Source organism: Panthera onca, chromosome B4, assembly GCF_046562875.1.
Source record: "Panthera onca isolate mPanOnc1 chromosome B4, mPanOnc1 haplotype 2, whole genome shotgun sequence".
Taxonomy (NCBI): domain Eukaryota; kingdom Metazoa; phylum Chordata; class Mammalia; order Carnivora; family Felidae; genus Panthera; species Panthera onca.
Genome location: NC_138345.1, coordinates 19028826 through 19054905, shown reverse-complemented (window position 1 = coordinate 19054905; position 26080 = coordinate 19028826). Strand labels below are relative to the sequence as shown.

General features: G+C 40.7%; 1 long non-coding RNA gene across 1 annotated transcript; it reads right to left on the bottom strand.

The window, feature by feature from the left end:
• Positions 1–11985: 11985 nt before the first annotated feature.
• LOC132660393 (uncharacterized) lies at positions 11986–25502 on the bottom strand. Its single transcript, XR_009601751.2, has 3 exons — positions 25333–25502; positions 15949–16026; positions 11986–12170 (listed from the first exon to the last, which is right to left on the bottom strand). It is a non-coding gene; the product is annotated as an uncharacterized LOC132660393 (long non-coding RNA).
• Between the last annotated feature and the right edge of the window lie 578 nt (positions 25503–26080).

Below are 26080 nucleotides of genomic sequence, written 5' to 3'. Positions count from 1 at the left end.
GAACTCACGAACCGTGAGATCATGACCTGAGCGGAAGTTGGACACTTAACCAACTAAGCCACTCAGACACCCCTATTTTGTAATTTCATACAGGCTTCATCACATAAAAATTGGCCATTTACTGTTTTGAAATCTAACTTATTTTCATGTGAAAGATGTGCTCTGATAATTTTCCCATTTGAAATATCTTTAAAAACAAATAGAGGGGCTTGAGTAAATACTGTTAACTGCAGGGGATTAGACAGCCAAGTTACCAAACGAAATAAGTGCTTTTTGAAAGAAACATCTGCATGAGCAATTTCTACTTAGTGCTTCAGATGAAGAACATCACAGAACATTCTTACTAGAAAATCTCCATGGCTTAGCTAGTTTGCTTTCTCTTCCAGCTTAGAAGCAGCCACATACTTTTCAAATCCTTGCAAAGCAGCTAAATATCTCTGTGGTTCTTAAGGATTTGATAGAGATTTGGGACCCAAATCAGTACAAGCAAGAACTTAATTTTTTGCAAATTTTGGTGGTAGAAACTTTAGGCCATAAATTCCTGCCACAGAAAAAATAATAAAGGGCCCTCTGGGCCTGATATTTTAGTCTGTCACTTACATAGCACACTCTTAAGCCTTGCCATATGTCTTTAGATTGTATGTTTTTCCGTTATGTTATGTTATGTTATGTTGTGTTATGTTATTTTAATTCCGATGTAGTTAATGTACAGTGTTGTATTAGTTTCAGGTGTACAATATAGTGATTCGACAATTCTATACATCACTCAGAGCTCATCTCTGTAAGTACATTCTTCATCCCTTTCCCCCATTCACCCATGCCCCACCCACCTCCCCCCTGGTAACCATCAGTTTGTTCTCTATAATTAAGAGTCTGATTTTTGGTTTATCTCTTTTTGTCGCCTTTGTTTTTGCTGTTGATGTTGTTTGTTTCTTAAATTCCACACATGAGTGAAATCATACAGTATTTGTCTTTCTCTGACTGACTTATTTCACTTAGCATTATACTTTTCAGTTCCATCCATGTGGATGCAAATGGTGAGATCTCATTCTTTTTTGTGGTCGAGTAATATTCCATTCTATATACCACATCTTTATCCACTCTTCAATTGATGGACATCCTATGCAATAGCAGAATAGATTTTTGTGCTTGAAAATTTATAGCAGAGTTCGGTGTTTTTAGTGTTAAGACATTGTGACCAACTCTCTCTACATAATTTATTTCTTTTTAAGCTTATTTTTCTGTTATAAAGTCCAATGGAATATGAGGTATTTGAGGGGATATGATAGAGCTCTTACTCCAGTGGAACACACACTCACGTAATCTCCATACACCGTTGGTCACTACTACGTCTCAGGCCCTGTGCAATTTATTGGAGATAAAGAGAGAAAAGACGATTCTCTCCTTCGTGGAATTAGAGGCCAGTGGATTCATTTTATTTTAAAAATGTGACCAGGTGACAATTATTCAATGATGGCGTGTAGCCTTTTCACTTCTCTTGCACCCTGTGGAGTTCTGATTTCTTCCCCATCTCTCACCAGATTTAAAGAGGATTCAGCCACAGCCAGATGAGTCATAAGCCTGTGGGCGGAATCACAGGTGAGGGGAAGCCAGGGACAGTGAGAAGGCCCGAGTGCTTGGGCTGCGGGGAGACTGCGGTCGATCGGTTCAGCGATCACGCCTGTTCCCAAAACATGAACTTGTTCCAACATGGTGGATAAAATATGGGATTAAGGAACAATGGGGACATGGGAATTTTGTGTTTGCTTGTGGGCAGTTTCATCCACGAGAAACAACGGGTGAAAGTAGAAAATTGCACCAGCCACACACAGCTGCTTAGGAATACATCACACACACACCTCAAACACCTACAAGGACCTCAGTTCACCGTGTGGCATAAATCACACTCATTCACATCTGGTGTCGACGGCTTCTCTCCCAGGCCCCTCCTCCCCTCTTACAATAGCTGGAAGGCTGCCTTACAAGCTTGGCCACTTCTTTCAGCAAACAGCAGGTCTTTTGAAGATAAAGCACCGTATTTATTGCCGTGGTGGTGCATTTCTTGCCACTTCTCGTGTGTAACACTAGGCTACTGTTTTAATCAAGTGTCTGTCTTTTTTGATGCGTCACTGCCAAAGTTTCCCAACGTTGCTCCTTTAACCCCTTTCCCCAAAAGCCCTGTGACGCCAAGCGCACGATTTCTGGATGACATTGGTGGTTTTCAGAAACATGTCACGTTAGAGCAAACCTGGCTGTATTTTCCATGACTACCATGAATCCCATTTTTCATATTTTGTAGGAAGAGTAAAATTGGGAGCATAAATGCTTGAGAAAACTAAAAAAACCCCAGAATGTTTAGCTCTATCACTTAGACTCTGTATGACTTTAATAATATGTGGAAGACACAAGTGAAGAATTTGAATGATGTGAAAATCACTGATGTGAGGAAAAATAGAAAAGTCAAAAAGCGGGAGACGAAAGCCGAAGTCAAAGCACGACTGTTCAATGTGAAATCTTGAGCGGTCTTGGTGTCCTGGGCTTGGGCTCGGGCCGGCCACTCTGGTGTGATCTAGGTTAAGTCAGTTGAGTGATTTCTTTGCAATTCAGTACTTAGCAGCTAAAAGTCAAAGTTCCCTGGGACCTCATCTGAAGCTATGTCTGTGTCTTGGGTAACAGAATCAGCCCCCCCTCCCCATCCCCACCCCCCAGCCTCCCTAGGGGTAGGGACTGTTCATGCTTGGAGCAAAGAGACATTTCTTAATCTGATCAAAGATCTCATTCGCCAGGCTGGCAAACAAGACCATGTACGACAGAGCCCAATGAAGTGGCTTCTCAAAGGAGTAGGTCTTGGCTGTAAGTAGCTCTTGAAGACAGGAACAATGACCCCGATTTACACTTGATAACCCCTCAGTTTCCTAATAAACACAGAGAAAAGTTTAGCAAATATAGGATACAGATGACTGTCCTCGATGCACTCTACAGCAAGTATTAATTGAACTACTGTCTCCCTTGTTATCTAGATGTTATTATTTGCTAGGTAGCATTGCTATAGGTAAAGATATTTTCAGATTCTGGAACAAAAATTTGCGGAAAACTTGCCTTTCTCAGGTCGGTGGTACGTGCGAAAAGGGCAAATGAATGCAAATATGTTTCCCGGAAGACGTTCTGGACCCACGTGCTGACCCTGGGAGGCTGAACTTTAGTTTTAATTTAGTCTTCCTTGGTTTTTCAATCAAGTCATTGCGTTGAAAAATAATAGCAGGAAGTGATTTGGCAGGTTTTTTCCTGTGTGTAGCCCAAGCTCATCTCAGAAATACATACTCTTCCTTTCCCCTTGTTTAGCCCCAAATCCATCACTATTTATTTTGTTGTTGTGCTTGTCATTGCACGGGGGCCTCTTCACTTGCAATTTTTCCCTTGGTCGTGACACATATTTACACTCACCCTACTGCCCTTTGGTGATCCTAACCAGATCATGCAAGGGTTATCAGGCAGAACCAGAAACAGTCATAACTAAGCCTCCTCAGTTTGTTACAATTCCCAAAATAATAGTAAAGAACTGTTTTGTTTGGTTTTTTCATTCTCTTTATTTCTAGGTAATAATGAGCTACTCAGGTGATATAGATCAGAAAGTACAGAGTCGATTCTCAAAACAAATCTATGGCATTTTCTGCCATTTCCTCAAGCCTGGCTAGATTGGGATTTATCATTTCAATGATTTCTCATTTCATTCTCATAAATTAATCATTGTGATATAAATGTTGGTCCATATGTATTTTTCTTTTCCATGGCTACCTTCTTGCCTGTAGAATAAAGTCTGAATTCAGCAGACTAGCAACTTCCACTGCCCTCTGTCTTCTCCTAGTTAACATCAGTCACCACTGATCTCTCTACTGCTACTTTTCTTTTCCACTTCCTTCAAAAGAATCTATGTCATTGCCTCCACTTCTGCCCTGCCCATTAATTTCCTCTCCTCCCTATACTATGGCTTCCTTTTCTCTTCTCCCTGCTCCCCCACCAGCACATACAATCATTTCCTAAAACTGTTTTTGCTAAAGCTATCACTAACTTCCCAAGTGCCAAATTCAGTGATTGTTTTAAAATTTCTTAAAAACGGTTTTCAAGTGTGGGGGATTGAACACATCTGTTAACCACTGACCCATTCTCAAGTCTCAGTTCATGACAGTTATGGGCTTTTTACAAAAAAAGGGTTCAAGGAAGAAGAGATGGAAGAAGAGAAATAATCATCAAGTTGCAGAATGTTGAAGACAAGAGAGCGGCATTTTATCTGACAAGTCTGAGAAAGTGGGTTCCTAAGGCAACCCCCTCCCTGAAAAGCTCTGGGACTGGCAGTCCCAGGAGCATCTATTTTTTTTTTTAAGTTTTTTAAATGTTTATTTATTTTTGAGAGAGAGAGAGCAGAGCGTGAGCGGGGGAGGGGCAGAGAGAAGGGGAAACAGAATCTGAGGCAGGCTCCAGGCTCCGAGCCATCAGCACAGAGCCTGACGCGGGGCTCGAACTCACAAGCTGTGAGATCGTGACCTGAGCCGAAGTCGGATGCTCAGCCGGCTGAGCCAGCCAGGCGCCCCATCCAGGAGCATCTAAAAGCAAGGTAAAAGGTGGCAAAAGAGTGACATTGGCAAGATGTGCAATAAGACATCCCCGACTCCTACCCAGATCAGAAAGGAAGAAGTTAAATTGACCCTGTTTGCAGACATGATCTTATATACAGAAAACCCTAAATGCACCTCAAAAAATTCTAGAATAAATGAAATAAAGTTGCAGAATGCAGAATCAACGTGTAAAACTCAATTGCACTCTATACACCATGAACTATCCAAAAAAGAAATTAAGAAAATAGTCCCATTCATTACATCATCAAAAGAATAAAATACGAATAACCCTAATCAAGGGGTGAAGATTTGTACACTGAAAATTATAACAATTCATGAAAGAAATTAAAGGAAAACACAGATAAATGGAAATCTATCCCGTGTTCATGGACTAGAAGAATTAATATTGTTAAAATATCCATACTATTCAGGGACACCTGGGTGGCTCAGTTGGTTAAGCATCCGACTCTTGGTTTCAGCTCAGGTCATGATTTCATAGTTCATGAATTTGAGCCCTGCATTTGGCTCTGTGCTGACAGCGTGGAGCCTGCTCGGGATTCTCTTTCTCCTTCTTTCTCTGCCTTTCCCCTGCTCTTGCTGTCTCTGTCTCTCAAAAAAAAAAAAAAAATCCATACTATCCAAAGTGATCTACAGATTTAATGCAATCCCTGTCAAAATTCCAATGCCATTTTCCACAGAAATAGAAAAACAATCCTAAAATTCATATGGAACCATCGAAGACCCTGGATTAAGAAAACAGTCTTGAGAAAGATGAGCAAAACTGGACGTGCTACATTTCCTGTGGTCATTAAAACAGTATGATACTAGCATAAAAACAACACATATCAAAAAAGCTGGGGAACAACAAGAACTGACACATAAACCAACGTAACAGAGAGCCCAGAGATAAGCCCACACATATATGGCCAACTAGTAATTGAGAAGGTGCCAAGAACACAAAATGGAGAATGGATAATCTCTTTACTAAGTGGTTTTGGGAAGATTGAACATCTACATGTAAAAAATGAAATTGGGTCTTTTTTCTTGTACCGTATACAAAAGTTAACTTGAAATGAATTCAAGACTGAAATGTAAGACCTGAAACCATACAACTTCTAGGAGAAAACATAGGGAAAGAGCTCCTGGACACTGATCTTGGCAATGAGGTTTTGGATATGACACCAATAACACAGGCAACAAAAAGAAACATAAGCAGGACTACATTAAACTATAAAGCTTCTGCACAGCATAAGAATCCATTAACATACGGGGCACCTGGGTAGATCAGTTGGTTAAGCGTCCGACTTCTGCTCAGGTCATGATCTTGCAGTTTGTGGGTCTGAACCCTGCATTGGACTTTGAGCTGACAGCTCAAGCTTGGAGCCTGCTTCGAATTCTGTGTCTCCCTCTCTCTCTGCCCCTCCTCCGTTCACGCTCTGTCTCTCTCAACATCAAAATGGGCCAAGGGGCTGACTACACATTTTCCCGAGGAAGACATACAGGGAACCAGATATGAGTGTACAAAAATGTGTTCAGTATCACTAATTATCAGAGAATGCAAATCACAACCAGAATGGGATATCACCTCACACCTCTTATGATGTCTATTATGAAAAAACTAAGAGATAGCAAGTGTTGATGAGGGTGTGGAGAAAAGAGGACCCTTATGTACTATTGCTTGGAATGTAAACTGGTACAGCCACTATGGAACGCAGTAAGAAATTTTCTCAAAAAATTAGCACTAGAACTACCATATGATCCAGCAATCTTACTTCTCAATATATTTCCAAAGTAAACGAAACGAGAAGCTCAAAGAGCTATCTACACTCCTATCTCCATTGCAGTATTATTTACAATAGCCAAGATATTGAAATAACCCAAGTGTTCATCAGTGGAAGAATGGATAAAGAAAATGTGGTGTATGCGAATGGTAGTGTTATGCCCAGAATTCGTGATCCCCAAAGACCACCAGGGAGCCGAGTCTGATGCAAAAGCAAAGAGCCTTTATTCGAGCTAGCTCAAGCTCAATCCCCTGCCTGCACTGAGGCAGCAGTGAGATACTGGAGAGAGAGAGCAGGTTTCAAAAGCACAAAGGTTTTATAGGGATCATAGCCTTAGCCGATTGGCTGGGGAAGGGTCGTGGCCTCAGCTGATTGGCTTGCTAGCCGATTGGCTGGGGAAAGGTCAGAGTCCCCTCACGCAGGTTGCCGGGCGTGGTTTGATCAGGAAGTTTGAATGGGTGATCGGGAAGTTACTCAAGGGGAGGAGGCGTGGTCTGAGGTTTGAGCGGGAACTTCTTTCTGTGGCCATTCTGGGACATAGTCACTCAAGATGGAGGATACAGAACAAGAAGGAGTCGGCCGGCCTAGGTCTGCTCTTTCAATAGATTATTATTCAGCCACAAAAAAGAAGAAAACACTGTCATGTATGACAACATGAATGAATCTGAAGGACATTATGTTATGCTTAATGAAATAAGGCAGACAGAGAAAGACAAATCTTGTAGGCTCTCATCTATATGTGGAATCTAAAAACATTGAACTTATAGAAGCAGAGAGTAGAATGTGGTTGCCAAGGGTATGGATGTAGGGGCAGATGGGAGATGTTGGTCAAAGGGTACAAACTTTCAATTATAAGGTGAACCGGTTCTTGGGGCTTTATGCAGAGCATCATGACCATACAGTTGACCCTTGAAAAATGTCGACAGTTAATAATGGTTGGGGATGCTGACACCTGCAGTCAAAAATCCACAGATAACTTTTGACTCCGCCCAAATTTAACTAATAGTCTACTATTGACCAGAAGCCTTACCAATAACATAAACAATCAATTAACATATATTTTGTATGTTATTTGTATTATATATTATATTCTTACAATACAGTAAGCTAGAGAAAATAAATGTTATTAAGAAAATCATAAGGAAGAGAAAATACATTTATAGCACTGTATTGTAAAAATCCACATATAAATGGACCTATGCCATTCAAAGTCATGTTGTTCAACGATTGGCCATAGTTAGACATACTGTATTGTATACTTGAAATTTGCTCAGTGATGAGGTCTTAAGTGTTCTCACCATATGCCCAAATGTGTTAATTAACTTGATTGTGGTCATCCATTTCACAATGTCTACAAATATCAAATTATTGTATGTATACTTCAAGTATATACAATTTTTATTTGCCAGTTGTGCCTCAATAAAGCTAGAAGAAATATGACCCCAAATAGAAGTGTTGGTGGGAAGTCAGTTTAAAAGCAGTTAGACGCTTAGAATTTCCCTCCTTCTCCATCATTCCAGCATAATATTGAGGTTATTTTTCAGAGATGTGTTAGATCTCTCCCAAGTGTTCCTCTAGGTGCATTCTCCATCCTTTGCACTCTTCCTTGGCCCTAGGAGGCTAATCTTTATGGATTAAATTAATAGATCCCCTTCTCCTTTTGTTTCGCACTGGGTTTGGTCAATGGAGAGCCCTGATAGGAGATCAGAGGTTGTTAAGAAAGTCAAGACATTTATCTTGCAAGTTCCCTTTCCGTGAGTTTCCCTTGGGATGACTTCCTTTCTTCCCTGAAGGTCACAGTTCCTCAGAAGTTGGTCTCTTTATAGGACTTTTTCCTTCCAGGTGCTAACAACCTTCCCCTTCTCTCATTCCTTGGGCCTACAGGCAGTTCTGACAAGAGGTTTAGCACTCTCCCTGGGGGGTTCCCTACACACTTTACACCCTACCTATACCCTTGTAAAGAGCCCCCTTATTAAACCATTTTAAAGTTATCCTAATTTGACTTGCCACCAGTTTTATGCTGAGACCCTGGGTGAAACAGATGGTTTTGGGTTGCAAGACTTTCCAAAGAATTGAGGGGGCAGACACCATTCTACAAACAAGAGGATTAAGTGAAATTTCACAAACTGAGTTTTGAGACACCCAACCTCTTCCTCACTTTGGCTCCCCAAACAGGTCAGGCCTTTAGCTTCAAGGCAAGAGACTGGAAGAGTCTTCACTGGGCAATCTGACTAGGCCAATGGAAAAAAACCTCTGCTCTCAGGGTGTCCAAACAAGAAGGTCCAGTAAAGGTCACCCTTCACAGCTGAGAAGCCTCATCAGCCTGTAATTGTAATCAGTTTTTTGTTTTTTAAATGTGAACTCTCAAAGATCACTAGTCATCTGAGAAAAGCTGCTAATAAGAAAGTTGACAAAACAAACACAAAGAGAAAAGTAATTTGAGAGAAACCAAGATGATGCCAGGAGGGAAAAAAATAAAAAACAAAAATAAAAACAGTTTTATTTTAACAGAAAGATAGGCGCAGATATCTATCTAGGCCACCAAAACCAAAACCAAAACCAAAAACAGATTTTGTATAAATAGAATAATCAGCACACAGCAACAAAAAGAAAGCTCCAGGAAGTAAAAATATGTTCGAAACAAAATATTCAGCAAGAGATACAGGAGAATGAGACAGAAAGGGAAAACACAAAAAATAAAGATTTATTCTGTAAATTCTAACATCTGAATAACAGAGAAAAAAGACAAGGGAGAAGAAATTATCAGAACAAAAAATTTAAGAAACTACCCAGAATTATGGAAGATGAGTTTGTAGATGAAAAGGGTCCACTGAGTGGACAACAAAATCTACAAAAATAGAAATACACTCAACACTCAATTGTGAATTTCAGATACAGGGGCAAAAGAAAGTACCCAGAAGCTTCCAGATGGGGAATTCCTACAAAGGATCAGGAATCAGAGTGGCTTTGACTTTTCAAAAACAATACTGGAAGCAAGAAGCCAGTGGAAATACCTTAATTACCCTGAGGGAAAATGATTTACAATCAAGAATAAAGACACCTTTAGACCAAGGCTTTGTAAAATTTACTTCTCACACACGTGCTTTCTGAGGATGCTATTGAGAATATGCTCCACCAAAAACTGAACTAAACTGACAACGAGGAAGATACAGGACCCAGGCACAGGATTCTAATCTTAAATTTGTGGTTAAGAAAGAGGCAGCTGGAGAGATGGCCCAGTAAGAGACCAGTCCAGACCAGAAGATGTCAGAAGGCTATGTCTCCCCTGAGATGAACTTATTAAAAGTACTACATGTGCTTGAAACTTATGAGAGGGAGTATAAACACGGGAGCGCAATTTTGCAGATGAATTAGTGATAAGTATTTACAAAACTAAGCAAACAAAAACGTGACAATTATTAACTCCAGGTAAATAAAAAACATTGTGCAACATGCACGGAAAAATTGTTATCAATTAACATATGTTCCAGCATTTACATAAGTATATAAGGTAAGTATTTATATGTTTTTTAAAATGTTTATTTTGAGAGAGCTCCATTGTTCTTCCTCTTGTGCTTAAAAGAGCTATTTGACTCACCTATGTGCATTTATAATTTTCCTGAAAACAAAAACCAAACTGAAAAGATAAAAAGCAGAATAAAACAAGCAAAACGGGAGAGGGGCACCTGCTGTTCAGTCAGAATTCTGCCCAAGCAGCCTCCGCACTGTCAGCACAGACCTCGATGTGGGGTTCCAACTCAAGAGCCATGAGATCATGGCCTGAGCCAAAATCAAGAGTCAGAAGCTTAACCGACTGAGCCACCCAGGTGCCTCAATAAGGTAAGTATTTGATAGTAATCTAACCAAACTTGGTGATATGATACTGGTAGTTGGTTGGGTTGAGAGTGAAAGCAACCTAGATCTTCATCTTCCATGGGGGAAGCCTATAGATGATTCGTAAAACAGAACTATCCAAAGAAGCATTAGAGGCTACTTAGTTATGGAGATTACTATGAACAACAGTAACAAGAAAGCTACCAATTGAAAATGGCTGCCACTAGAGGGTGGGAAATGCACATATGTGCTGGACAGTGATTCCAGAGCTCCATTGTTCTTCCTCTTGTGCGTAAAAGAGCTATTTGACTCACCTATGTGCATTTATAATTTTCCTGAAAACAAAAACCAAACTGAAAAGATAAAAAGCAGAATAAAACAAGCAAACGGGAGAGGGGCACCTGCTGTTCAGTCAGAATTCTGCCCAAGTAATTTTCTTTTTTAAGGAGTCTGACATCAATCTTCTAGCGAAATCTGCCAAGATTGTGGATTTATTTTTAATGGATTTCTGTAGAGAAGAAGAACATGAAAGTGAACCTGCCACCTAGAATTCGAGTAAATTGTTTCCCAACAAAAGAGATTTATAATGAAAAAATGACTTGCTGATTTGCTATGTGAAGATCGTAACGGTTATTTTGAAAATTGAGTCTTCGGAAAGCCTTATGATCCCGGAGCATCTTCAAGGAGAGAATCCTGCCACGAGATTGAGCGTTCAGCATCTGCATCTGGTATTTGGTGCTTCGGAACACCAACACCTGCATACTTATCAAGTGAAATGATTTTCTGCTCCTAAATATAAATTCATTATCTGATGATTCACAAATAGAAATGTGCTCGGTTAACAGCAACCAAGGCAGAAAAAAAATGTCATAAAACTCAAAGGTAACTTTATACGTGAGTTGTTTATATGGCTAGGAAACAAAAAAACTTAATACATGTATTAGACTACAAGACTATTTGTACATATCATGCCTCCTAGGAGGCATGATATATACAAGGCTACCAGGATGAAGGAGGAGACAGAAATAGTGCTAACTGCTGTGCTAGGTTTCTGGAGAGTTCCTACTTAGTTACGTGTAAATCCGCAGCTAGTGTGTATACCAACAGTATTGCCTCCACTTCATTATTTCACCAGTGCAGTAAATAATGATGTGGGTTCAGGATCTGGAGATTAGGCTTGAGCAGAACGTGGCTCAAAATTGATGGTGGGGTGGCCTTAAGCCAGTCTCTTTACTCCTCTTGCTAGCGCGCCACCGTGAGGGTCAAATGTGACCATGCGCGGAAAGTGCTTAGCACGCTGCCGGGCATGTAGTAAACATCCAACAAATACTAGAAAAATTATGGGGATGGCAATAGAAGACATGACGAGCGGGATGAGGAAGGAGAAAGCAGGTGCATCCAGGGGAAATTGGTGTTCAGTATTCAAGTCCTTCCATTTCCTTTCTGGCTTGTTGTCTAAATTTTGTTTCCTCGGGTCTGACTGAAATAAAGATACATTTGGATGACGTTATGTGCTTTGGCAATTAGCTTACAGTTCTCTCTAATGCAATTCAGGGTGTTTTCAGCCCTGGTAAAACCAGGGTAGATTACACAAGAGAGGAACAGATTGCTGGCAGTAGAACCCAACAGTCACGCACTGAGTCTTGACTGGGTCGGTCATTGGCGCTGGGACCTCTGGGAGGACGGTGGGTGAGGTAGCTTCTCGGTCCTTAAGGCGTCGAGTGTACTGGAAATCGCATTATTCCAGTTCAGTTCAGTTCCATTCAATTCGGTTTATTTTAGTTCATTTCATGCTTCAGCCAGTTGTAGAATGAAACTGGATCCTAAGTTAGCAGCATAAATTATCAGAGGGCTCTGATCTTAGGTCATTGTGATTTGAGAGGGAAAAAAAGGAACAAAGAAAAAAACTCTGCTAATCAGCCTGAGTGTCCTCTCTTCTTGCCTGATTGTAAAAAAAAAAAAAAAAAAAAAAAAAAAAAGGAAGTTATCGAGTGAATAAAGGAACCAAGATGTATCGCTCATATAATCATAAAAGGGCAATAAAATTATGTTGATGAAGGGGATCAAGAATTCTTAGAGCCAAAACCAAACCAGACCTAAACTGTTCTCTGAAAATGAATTTTCCAAGAGGGCGTCGCCCCTCCCCCCACTTGAATCCTTCATTTCTTCTGTCTATAAATATGTCCATTCTTACATAAAAGTTAGTAAAAACAATTGAATAATTAAACGAGAAAGCTAAATATCTAAATCTGTGCCTTTAATGTACCTTAATCTCAAAAAAGAATTTGCTTTTGAACTGAAGAAGCAATTCTATATCTATCTACCTATCTATCATCTTTTTTTTTTCTAGACCACCAGTAACAAACCTGTAGTCTGACAAAGTCAGAAATCTAATCCCCAAATCCTGGGAGACTGATAAGAAACCTGGCACGGAAGGGCCAAAGAGGTCATCAGACCCTCGGTTCAGTGAAAAACTCCTGCAGTTGTGGACAGAGAAGACTGGACAAGATGTGAGTCAAGGTGTCTCAAATGTGTTCATTATTAGAGTGTTGGTGCATTGAGGGGCTCAGCCAACTCCCAGTAAAACCTCCACTTCGTGAAAAATCTAATGAGTTACAGATCACTGCGGACAAACCTGTAGTCTGACAAGATCTGATATATTGATCCGCAATGAGGGGCAGGGGGTGCCTTCAGAAGCGCCCAGAATGCACAAGGGGAAGTGTCTTTTACAGACTTTGTGTTCTCACTGAAAGGTTCTGAGGAGGGTCCAGTGGAAGCCAGTGGGAATCAGTTCTAAATCCTTGGCTGTTTCTCAGCAAGTTAGTGAAGATTAACTAAGAATTACGTGTGGTCATGTGGCAAGGAACGTTTAGCAATTAGATACCCCCCGTAATAGATGAGTTACAGTGATGTAGGGCTGTGAGCGTCTTTGGTGACAAAGCAGTGTTCCCTTAAGAAGAGAGTTGTTATGGCATTTTACACTTGCTGCATATGGCCTTGGGAGGAACAGCATTTCCTTTTGATTACACAGCTGGCTTTATGGGTGTCCCCTCTGCCTGATTACCAGCAAGGTTCCTTGTCGCCTTTGCAATCAGAATGGACTGTCACTCTTGCAGTGCTGGACAGGTTTTCCTTCTCATACGCATATATGAGAGATTTATATGTGAAAAATAGCATGTAAAATTTGGAAACGGGATCCCCATTCATTTATTCAAATATTCAAATTCTATGCTAATAGATGCCTACAGGTTTCAGGTTAGGGAAAATTTCTATTTTTAAGCTGCAGAGACCCAGTGGGTTGGAACTGAATCTGAATTACCTTAAATATGAATCTGAATGATTTTAAAATATTAGCACATTTTGGGGGGGGGGATGTTAGTCGGGAAAGGGTTGGGACAGCCTGTAGAAAGGCCCAAATTAAATATTCTGTCTTCCATGGAAAGCAACTCAGCCTTTCCTGAAGCCGTAGAATGATGACAAACATTCCCCACTTATTCCGGAGAGAATTTAGATGCTGTTAGTGAAAACAACAACAACAACAACAAAATCTATCCCCCCCCAACAGGTGTTGTCCACACAGTGAGGGCTGCATTTATGTACTGTTTCACTTCCTGACATATCAAAAAATGGCGTGGCATGCTAGAGGTGTGGTAATTATTTCCCTGTCGTTAGATGGAATCTTGGTGATGGATGGAGAAACTCTATTGGCAATTTATAAGTTGTGTGACCAATACATTTCTCTGGGAATAGATAAATGTCTTGTTTTGTCAAAATCTTATTATTCTGATTTATTTGGTTGACTTTTGTGTTGTCAGAGAAGTCCTATGATAGATTGGGATGCATTCCGTTTTATTTATTATTTATTTATATTCATGTTCAAGAATTAATGTGTTGCCTAAAAGCCACCCGGAGTGAATACGTTAGTACCTCTCCTTTTTTGTCCGCACTTTTACAATGATTTGGGGCCTTTCGGAATAGTGCCTACAGTTACTATGAGTTAATAATATGTTGCCTCAGCAAAACTGTCTTTGACGGTCGTGGGATGGATTTTCCTGAGCCTTTTCTGAAAAGCAGCAGCAGGACCACCATAGTCATCATCTTTATAATTGCAATCAAGTGATATCACTTCAAGTACCACGGATTCAAATTAAACAGAGACAGCTCTTGCTTTCAGGAGAACTAAAATGTAAGAAGAAGACCACCATCATAAAACAGATACGTTAAGACTATAATCAAATAAATACGTGAAGAGATTAAATGTGATGCTCCTTTAGGGTCAAAAGCTTACAAAATTCACCAAGAAAGAGAAATTTGGAGGCTTATAAATTTTGGCTTCTAAAAACATTTCCCTTTTCAGTATTTAAATTGGACTCTGTAATCTCTCCCCTACCTCCTCTTACTGTGTTTGGATTGTTTACATCTTAATGTATAGATCTGATTTCCCTTGAGCCTAACGAGGCACAGAAATTATTCCCAGTCTCTTAGAATAAAGGCAAAATCAGACGTAATGCATCTTAAGGTTAATCTCCACTTAAATTAACAACTGTATAACAATATTTATACTTATGTATGAATATATCACATTGACACCTGCTACATATTTTATTTTATGAATTAACGTGAAATATGCATTATGGGGAATTGTTATCTACACATCCCCTCCTTAGTGTCTGAGGCTTCTGAAGAGCAGGCTTCCCACCTGGATTAATTCAACCCAGGTGTCTTATCTGTGTATCCTGAATTTGAAAATCATTCGATCCAAATTAGTTGAGATCACACCACTTACATTCTATGGACTATTCTGATTTGCGTTGCCAAAGAGTCTCTCCTTGACCAAACTCTATTTAGGCTCCCTTGAATTTCTCAACCCGGCTTCGACTTTTGGACTTCTGTGTTCCTCGTTGCATTGTCCAATTTTAGCAAGAACCCTGCTAAGTTGGTTCAGCTAGAACCCTTCGTGCTCCATATCTGATAACTCTGGATATTTAACAGGGGTTCTTCATCTTCCATTGTCTGCCGGGTGATGTCTACTCACTCTGGCCAGCCTTCAGCACAAATCCTATTACATGGGTTTAGCCAGAATCCACCCTACCCCTGATATCTTCCCTTCATAAGTTTCCATCCACTGACCCCTCCCGGGTTCCTTGGATCCTCCCTTATCCCAGTTGCCCCTGTTGTATTCGAAGTGGAGTCCAATCTTGTCCTCACTGCAAGGTGCTATTTCAGGGGTCCCTATAACTATTGTGATGTCCCCCTTGAATAAAATCTTTCTTATCATCTTTATCAGGTGTCAGTGAGGGGCTCCTCGGTGACTCAGTTGGTTGAGCATCCGACTTCGGCTCAGGTCATGATCTCCCGGTTTGTGAGTTTGAGCCTCACAACCCGGGGGGTTCTCCACAGTGTGGAGCCTGCTTTGGATTCTCTATCTCCTTCTCTCTCTGCCACTCCCCTGCTTGCACGCCCTCTCTCAAAATAAATAAACATTAAAAAAAAAGCCCAAGTGTCATTGAATAATAATTTTTTCTTTCACAGTGTTAAAACATATTGAAGCCTATATAAAAGGATGGTTGACCCTATCCAAGTCAGAGTTCTGTGGAAACAATCATAAGGCATATTTACCTATAAGTGAAGAGCTGTTGATTATCGGGTACAAGGCTGATCATAAAACTACAGCAATATTGGAAAGGCAAATGAGATCCAACCTCTGTAGAATTACTTACGTTATTCTGATAGTTGAATGATTTTGCATTTGTGATCCATCCAAAATTAACATTTTTCTCAACATAAATACACGATTACTGTAATAAATAAATAAATAATAAATGATAAATTATTTATTTATTTTTTATGTTTATTTATTTTTGAGAGAGACAGAGACAGAATGCGAGTGGTTTAGGGGCAGAGAGAGAGGGAGACACAGAAGCAGAAGCAGAAGCAGAAGCAGGCTCCAGGCTCTGAGCTGTCAGCACAGAGCCCGATGCGGGGCTCGAACTCACAAGCTGTGAGATCATGACCTGAGCCGAAGTCGGACGCTCAGCTGACTGAGCCACCCAGGCACGCCCCCCCCCCCATTTTTTTTTAATTTTTTAATGAATAAATGATAAATTCTGTCACTTGGAGAAACATTTTCTTTCAGCCTTTTAAAACCATTACTGATTTGAAATACATACTTCTTTGTAAAATTTTAAAATCATACTGTTCTTACACATTTTTCTTTTCACTTAATATTGTCAGCAGCATTTCCCTATATCATTAAACAATCTTCAAAGAGTGATATTTAATGACTTTTAAAAATTCCATTGTGTGGAAGTGCTATCTTCCCCTCCCCCCATTTATTTCCTATTGTCTATTGGGTTTGTGATTCCTTTCAGGGTTTCTCTTTGAATTAAGTGTATTGCATAACCGTGAAGATACGTGTGTGAGGGCATATCAAATAGCCTAAGTTAGGGGCTAAGTATAAAAAAAAACCTCTAATTTTTATATAAACGTTCCAACTGGTTTAGGAAATGTTTTTAAACAAGGTTTTATGCATTTCTTCTTAAATATGCTTTGTAAAAGCTAGGAGTTTAAAAAGAATTGATACATTGTGGGTGCAGGTGTTTTCAATTTTTTGACATTATGATTTAATTTACTTGACTAACTCTAAATTCCTCTAAATCATCTCCCTATGACCTCAGGAAACCTTGGTATTAATGCTTGGGGAAGAGCTAGGCTAGAGAATTATAATGTGAAGCTCCAACTCGTCCTGATGGCTCAATGCGAATCCTGCATAGTTTAGCATTGCCTTTGGGCATGGTATCTAATTCTGTGTTTACAGTGTTTGATGAAACGAAAGATGTCACAGTTTATATTGTACAAGTCAGAACTTATAGAAGAAAAGCACTTGTTAAATCTTGAAGAAAAACCGCACACAATTAACTGACAGTGGAATTTCTGGAATCCTGGATTCACTGCCACAGTTCAATGAACACAAGTCTATTGATCAATTGGATTACTCCTGATTGCATTGATGTCCGGAAAATCAGAAGGCGAAAAAAGGAGAAAACTGTTTTCAGTGTGAATATAAGAGTAATAAATGGCATGTGGATTCTGAAAGGCATTTGGTTTGGACCAAAATTTAGATCTAAAAACTGTATTTTTCTCTCTGCAGGGATATATGGATATGTGTGTGTGTGTGTGTGTGTGTGTGTGTAGAGGGAGAAAATCGATTACAATAAAAATACTCTAGCCATCTGTCATTGTAGAATGCAATAAATAAATATGCAAAATATGAGAGTCAACTTGTGAAACATGAAGGAAACTTAGAGCCTATCCAGCCATTAGATTTTGGAACTAAGGAAACTGAGACTCTGGAAAGGAGGTGACTAGATTCCAACCACCCCATCTAGAGCAATTTCCGCTGTACTGTAGAGTTAGAAGACAAGACAGACTTTGGTTATTAAATTATCACAGTACCATTTCTGGTCTACGGTCACTGCCGTTTACAGAGACATGCATCTTCCTGACGACTACTGGATTTCTAAGATAGTAGTCATCTCTCTGGGAATGCTTTTTTTTTTTTTTTTTTAGGTCTTTGCATTGGAAGACAGATAAAAAAGAAGTCTTATCTTCTGTCTGAAAGGCCGATGTTTTTCCTATCACTACTCACTTCCTGGATGACCACATATAGACACATGACTTTGAACTGTGTGGAATGTGTCCAAAATGTAAATATTTAAATGCACTCCCAGGGCGCCTGGGTGGCTCAGTGGGTTGAGCGTCCCACTTCGGCTCAGGTCATGATCTCACAGTTCGTGAGTTCGAGCCCCGTGTCAGGCTCTGTGCTGACAGCTCGGAGCCTGGAGCCTGCTTCACATTCTGTGTGTCTCTCTCTCTGCTCCTTCCCTGCTCACATGCTGTCTGTCTCTCAAAAATAAAGAAAGATTAAAAAAATAAAATAAATGCACTCCCTTACACGTCTAGCTGGTGTATCAAAGGGACTGCTTGACATTCCATTCAGCTGTCTAATAAAATAACCCAGTGTGACAAGTCCCAGACTGAAATCTTGGTTCCCCAACACACAAATCTGTTTCCTCTCCACATTCCCCATTTTAGTAAGGGCAACTCCATTTTTCTAATTGTTCTGATCCCCAAATTGGAGTCATCTTTGACTCTTGTCTGGACCTTCTGGTCCAGTTTCCTTTCTAACCACTCCCATTGCTATCCCTGTGTCCCAGCCGTTAGCATCTAGTACTGGCTATGTTGCAAAAGCCTCCACGTGGCTCTGGAGCTTTCCTCTGGCTCCCCCATGGCCCATTCTCCACATGAGGGCAAAATCACCTTGCTAAACTCATAATTAGAGCAAGACACTGCCTGTTTGAACTCCTGCAAGGCTTCCCATCTTTTTTTTTTTTTTTTTTTTTTTTAGCTTTTTTATTTATTTGGGGTGGGGAGCAGAGAGAAAGGGAGAGAGAGAAAGCCAAGTAGGCTCCACGCTCAGCACAGAGCCCAGTGCAGGGCTCAACCCCACGACGCTGGGATCATGACCTGAGTCAAAACCAAGAGTCAGATGTTCAACCGACCGAGCCCTCCAGGCACCCCAAGGCTTCCCATGTTAATCAGAGTAAAATCTGAACTCTTTACCACAGATCATAATATTCTTCTTGCTCACTCTTCCTCCTGTTCACTTTAACTGAGCTACACTGGCCTCTCGGGTGGTCGTAGGATACCCCGCACATGTGGCGGCCACACCGTATGGGTATTTGCTGTTCCTTCAGCCTGGAACGCTCTTCCTTCGGATACGCATATGGCTCACTTCTTCACTTCATTCCGGCTTCTTGCTAAGATCTCCTGCTCAAAGGGGCTTCTCTGTCACCTTGCCGAAAATAGCACATTCCATCACTCTTTATCCATTCCCTTCTTTATCTGTCTTCTTAGAGCTTTCCATTGCTGGAAAAACATTTTATATTTATGTGTTGATGTTTTCCTCCAGGTTACATTAGAATGTAAAGCGCCCCGAAAACAGAGACCTTTTCTGTTTTGTTCTCTGTTGCATCTGCAGTACCTTCGATAGTTATTATTTACTTGCTGAATGATAAAATGTTGATTTTTCATGTGCCAACACCGGAGCCAGGACTGACTTCTAGCAAGAGTTAGGAACCCAAACAAGCACCTTCGCTGGCCTTGACTAGGAGGTCTTAACTGGTTCTAGTCTTTCTCTGCCTCTCCGTGACCACAGTGATCAGCTCTCACAGTTGAACTAAGCAAGAGCAGCATTGGTTTGGTGGCCTGTGATCTCTCTTCTAGTTGCACTATGTCTTTGATTCTTCTATCTATTGTTAAGAGTCTTTAGTTAGGGTCCAGTTAAAGTTAGGAACACAAGAGTGGCCGTGAGAAAAATCCCAGTCATACCTGGTTATACCCACGGGCAGACTTCAGGGGCAGGCTACTTTGCAGGTGGCATCTATCTACATGCAGAGAGATGTTTTATTAGGGCTATGAGATAGCAAGAAGGAGGTATATGGGTCTCTGCTCCCAGTGCCTGGCATAGAGCTCCTGACATGCTTGCGATCTCCTACATCATAAGAGCATGAGGAACATCTTTCGTTCTGCTATCTGGTCTGTGACCCCGGTTCCTGACACAGAGCTCCTGAATCCCTTGGAATTTCCTGGGTGGTAGCAGTGTCTTTTGCTCTAACGAGGCGACTCTCGGTGGGCTCCTGGATGGGGGATGCTCACTAGAAAGACCAAACCATGATCAGCCCTGCCCCCCTTCTCCAGAGAGCGGAGGGCTAGACATGAGTTAATAATTGATCATGTTTATGTGAGGAAGACTCCATAAATCCCAATAATACAGGCTTTAGAGAGCTCCCAGGTTGGTGAACACAGGAGGACGGTGCACCCAGCTCGACAAGGACGGACACTCTGATGCTTGGGAACCTTCCAGACCTCACTCTATGTATCTCTAAATCTGGCTGTTCATCTTTGTCATATCCTTTACTAAACTGGTAAAGGTAAGTGTTTCCCTGAGTTCTCTGAGCTGTTCACATAGTCAAATCCAAGGAGGGTGGAGGTCATGGAAATGTCTCATTTATAGACAAGTCAGACAGAAGTAGTGGGTAACCTGGGGACCTACCACATGAAATGGAAAATAAAATGGGGGCAGTCTCATGGAACCGTTCCCTTCACCTACGGGATCTGATGTTATCTGCCGGTAGTTAGTGTCAGAACTGAGTTTAATTGGAGGACCCCAATCTGGTGCCACAGAATTGCTTGTCGTGGGACAATCGCCACACAGCGGGTGTCAGAAGCATTGTGAGTGTGGTAGCAGCGCGTGAGTAAGAGAGAACACAGGAGAGAGACTGAGGTTTTCCTACACAGGGCTTCATAAATAACCAATTAAAGACCAATAATAATAGGTGAGTTAAGTTAAAAACAGAGAGTTTGAGATAATGTTAAAATAGGCTTTGATTAAAATCAGGGTTGGGGCGCCTGGGTGGCTCAGTCAGTCAAGCGTCCGACTTCAGCTCAGGTCATGATCTCACAGTCTGTGAGTTCGAGCCCTGCATCGGTCTCTGTGCTGATGTCTCAGAGCCTGGAGCCTGCTTCCGATTCTGTGTCTCCCTCTCTCTCTGCCCCTTCCCTGCTCATGCTCTGTCTCTCTCTGTCTCAAAAATAAATAAAAACATTAAAAAAAAAATCAGGGTAACCGTCAAAAATGAATTTTATGGTTTTTGAGCTCGCTGACTAATGCATAATAAATGTTTTTCCCTTCACTGTCTTTGTCGGCTTATTTTATGTAAACCTTTCACTGCGACGTGAAGGAAAAGTTTGGGTTGATCTGAAGGTTCTTCATGGTCTCCTAGTCATTTTCTAAACTCTACGAAGATGTGGGAAATAAAGTCAGCAGCAATTCCCATGAGCGGACAAGGGCTGAAAAATTAATAATAATAATAATAATAATAATAATAATAATATAATATATATGTAATAATATATAATAATATATAATATATGTAATAATATATAATAATATATAATATATAATAATATATACAACATATAATATATAATATAATAATAATATAATAATAATAATAATAATAATAAAGGGCTCCACGAAGTTCATGCCCATGCTTACCTGTCTGTACCTGGGAGAAATCTCCCTGCTGCATAGCACACGGCCCTTCAGGGCTGCCTCGGTATGTAAGGTTAAGCTCCTTTCTTACAGCAAGGCAAACTGACTAAAAAGAAACTTTGCTACTTGCTTTCTCTTCCTCTGAAAGGATAATCATCTATATTCTAAATCCTCTGGCTTGTTGGCTTAGAAAAAGTTACTGTACTCGTGCTATGATCATCATTTTAATTTTTTTTAAAAAGGCCATTCTTGAAAAGAAGTTCAACAGATAATTTAAGTTTGTGATGTGAAACTCATTTCTGCTAATGGGAGACAAATCATTATTTCTCTAAAGGCTGTCTATTCATAGTAATAGAATAATTCAAGCAAATTAAAAATGTGAAGACATTTTTCATCGAGCCACAGCGAACAATCAGCCGACACAAAGCGTGGCGTGCTAGGAAACAGATAATACAACGATGAAGCTTTTCTATAGAGAGAAAAGGACTTCAATTAAAAAATATAAACTTACTTAATAGGCTACATGGTACAAAAAGAAAGAGTAGCTCCAGAATTTGTCCTTACCCACCAGGAGTTAAATCCTCCGTGAAGTTGACCCAACTTAATTACCAAAATAATTATTTTCTTTATGTTCCGGATGAAAAAATGTGGAAGTCCTGAGGTTTACTAAGCCAGGCAAGGACACACAGCCACTAAGGGACAGGGGCCGGATTTGAGGTTAGCCCTGACTCCAAATGTCATGTTTTTCGGCTTCACCGCACTGTCTCTCCTCCGTGCCGTTAATTTTGCATCGATCTTAAGAGCTGGTGTTATATTGATTTTTCCCAGCCCAAGCATTTCAGCTTACTTTTCCTCCTAAGTTTCCCTGGAAGTGTGATGCTCAGACTTCAACACACCCAGCGATTCAGGCTCGAGTGATTTGGGGAACGCTCGGTACGCTTTGAACTGCTGGTCTGTCCTTCTGTTACATTTAGGCTCACACCCCTTTAAACAACCAGGAGACTCACGTCCCGAATGCGATTGTAGCCAGCGACTGGAACCGAAGCCTCAAAGAAAGGAAACTTGAACCTGCTTCAAGAGGAAAGTCACTCTCCCTCAAGAGAACTTGGCAACAAGAAAGCAGAATTTGGTTTGTGACTTGACCTTGCCTTAATGATGGCGTTGGCTCTTTTTCTGTCTTCCGTTCGGTGTCTCTGTGAAGGTAGCCTGCTGGGAAGTCTCCACTGGGTATTGTCCTTCAGCATTTTTTGCCCCCGTTTGAACTTAGGTATGAAGACTAGATATATATATATATATGTATATATCTATATGTATATGTATATATATATATATATGTATATATCTATATGTATATGTGTGTATATATACATATATATATAATCACCGTCTCACTTGCCAGTCATAAATTTTGAAATTCTAGCTTGGTGGGTCGGAAGTGGAAACTGGCAATTTGACGATCCACAGAGTGAATGCCTGATGACCGTGGGCCAGCCCGGCAGTCGGCCCTCTGCGAGAGACGTTCAAACGTCTCTCCCAGGTAATGAAACCCCTCCCGGGGAATGAAACATCACTGGAGGCGTGCTGGATAACTTTTGCGAGGGATACTGGGACAGACTGCTGCAAAAGGAAAAGGGAGGGCCATTCGTGTTTAGGATGGTGACCCCATTCCGTATGATTCTGTCACCACGGATACAGGACACTAGGTGTTTGTCAAGACCCATAAAAAGGGGTTGACAAAAGGGGGAACCCTCATGTAAACTATGGGCCTTGGTTCATAATAATTTTTCAGTGTTGGCTCATCCGTTACATCAACTGTACCACACCAAGGAGAGAGAATAATAGCAGAGACCGTGCGGGGCCAACTCATTGGATCTTCTGCTCAAGTTTTCAGTAAACCTAAGACCCAAAAGGGTCTACTAATGAAAAGCAAAAGGAAATGGGAGGGGCCTGCTTTAGTCATGATGGAAGCATGCGTTAGTCACAGTCAGTAGCTGCCTCTTACTCCTAATGCCCCTTCTGGAGGATGGGGTCCTAATTTTAGGGCTTCTCTTTTGTAGGAAAGGGTGTTAAGTCTGTAGCCAGTTAAATTGCTCTGGGCAATTAAGGAGAGACAGATGGTTTGCATCTTGTGTAAACAAAAGCTGAATGCACATTAAAGAGCATTGGCCCAATGGGGCACCAAATGTGACGCCCAGACAGCCACATGTTGGGGTTTCTGTGACTCTTATGTTCCGAGACTGATGGGCAAACCTCACCTGAGTTCTGGGCTCTGTTTCCTCAAGGGCTCCTGTCGCTGGAGCCTGATGGGATTCTAGCCCCATGTGTGAGCTACTGTTTGCTGCTGGGAGGACAGCTGAGAGGCAGGGACACACAGAGGCCAGGGGACAGCCTCCTTCCCGGCCTCCCTGTTCCTTCTCCTTGGATGCACTGGGGACCCACTTTAGGAAGATTTCATCCTGGATCGATATTTTGGCATGGCTTTCAAGAATCTGAAGGTTCTATGAAGGGTTCCCATTGATTTTTTTCAGGGAAAGAGGGACATAAAAAGCTAATGTTTGTGAAGTGTCTTCATCTGAGATTATCTCTATTTAATGCCTATTCCTCCCAATGAAAAGTTTCACTTTTCAGTCTTGGAACAAATGAAAGGATGGCTAGTTTGTTGTTTATTCATTTTTAACAGATTTCCTGAGGTGCTCAAATCACTTTGTGAATACAAAATATTTCAGTATATGATATTAAAGCAGTCCTACAAAGCAGGCATGTGCTCGATTAAAAAAATATCTGCCTCCATATCTGAAAAAAAAATAAACAAGAATGTTAAACAATGTTAAATGCAAACGGGGTATGTATTTTATGATATTATAGAAAAAAATGTCCTGAATGGAAATTACATGATTGGTTCCATTTGAAAAGTTTAAAATTTTCCGTTTTCATGTAACTTTCTGGTTAATAATATGAACTCATATTTCCTGATAGACTTACTAATGGTATGTGTTCTTCTACTTGGCTAACTGAAAAAGAGAGACCAAAAAAGAAAAAGAAAAAAAAAAAAAGAAGAAAAGAAAGCAAAATTTGGAAAAGTATACTTAATGAAGGAGGGATTATAGAGTAGAAAAATGTTCTGATGGAAGATTAAAAGATCATATAGTTTAGCATTTTAATTTTAAATGTGTGGACCCAAATCACAAAATTAAAGGCAATGCAATACTGTGGGGCTCCTGGGTGGCTCAGCTGGTTGAGCATCTGACTTTAGCTCAGGTCATGATCTCGTGGTTCATGGGTTCGAGCCCCACGTTGGGCTCTGTGCTGACAACTTAGAGGCTGGAGCCTGCTTCCGATTCTGCGTCCCCCTCTTTCTCTGCCCCTCCCACACTCATGCTCTGTCTCTCTCTCTCAAAAACAAATACATGTTTAAAAAAATTTTTGTTAAAGGCATGCAATATTGAGATGCTCTATTATGCTAATTACCAGCCCCACAACTCATGGGCACAGAGGCCACTTCCGGTCTCCCTTGAACACACTCACATCAGGCTTGTTCCTACCACTGCTCTGAAGTAACTCTTGTCAATGTCCCCAGGGGTTCCCACGCTGCCTGGGCCAGTCATTATTTTGTGGTCATCCTGCCTACCAAGGAGCAGAATTTGGCACGGTTAACCACTCTCCTTTTTACACTAATTGAAGTAGCTTTGGGCATGTATGCCCCTTACTTATCACCAGCCGTATTCAGTCTCCTTAGCCAGTTCAGCCTTATTAGGTCTCTAAATGCTGGCGTGCCTTCAAGTTCATGTTACCTCTTTCCTTATCATCTCACCTGGTAATCGCCCGCCTTCTCCAGTCCTGCTCTCAGAGGAAACACCTGGTAATGTGTTTTGAACTTAATATGTCAAAACCTGCACTTTTAATGCCCTCTACTCCTTAACCTTGCTCTCCTGTCAGTAAATGGCAACTCTCTTCCTCTTTAATTGAACCAAAATCTTGGTCCTCTTACCAGAATAAAAAACCCCAGGGAGCTTGTAAAAGGCAAGGTGTTGTTGCATAACGGTGTTGTTGCATAATGCTTTGCTCACCGCCCATTCTCCAGCATTGTCACAAAGATTTCGGCTCTCTTTCTTGTCTATTCCTGGGTTGCATGGGTCTTGCCTGTAGAACCACAGCACAGGCCAGGAATGTGGATGGAATTTGGATGGTTGCTAGGTTACCTGGTACATTCTACCCCTGTTTACTGTTCGCAGTGGAGACTCATAGAAGTGTGAGGTTTTCAAAAGGAAAAGAAACTCATCTGAGGCTTACTTATGAAAAATCAAAGAGTCAGTGAAATGCACAAATAAAAAAAAATCCCTGACATTCTTCCTCTTTACTTCTAGAAAATATATTTCTAAGTGTATAAAATAGGATTGAAATTGGAAAAAAAAAATGAATGCTTTCAGAATCTTAGTGTCAGAACATGAAGTATTGACTGTAGACTGAGCCTGAGTGAAAATATTGCACTGAACTTAGACGCTGAGGTATGGTAGGTTTCATTTAGATAGAAATGCACATATAAGAAAGGGCTGCTATTTTAATTTTATGATTTTTAGATACTGTCATTTACCATTCAAATCAATGCAAGAATGATTATATTAGATTCAGAGTGTTTAGAACAGTGTTTTTTTGCTTTATAAAATAATGAATATACTGTGCTTGGATACCGGGGTACATTATTGTAAGATATTTCTCTGGGCAATCGTGAATCACGG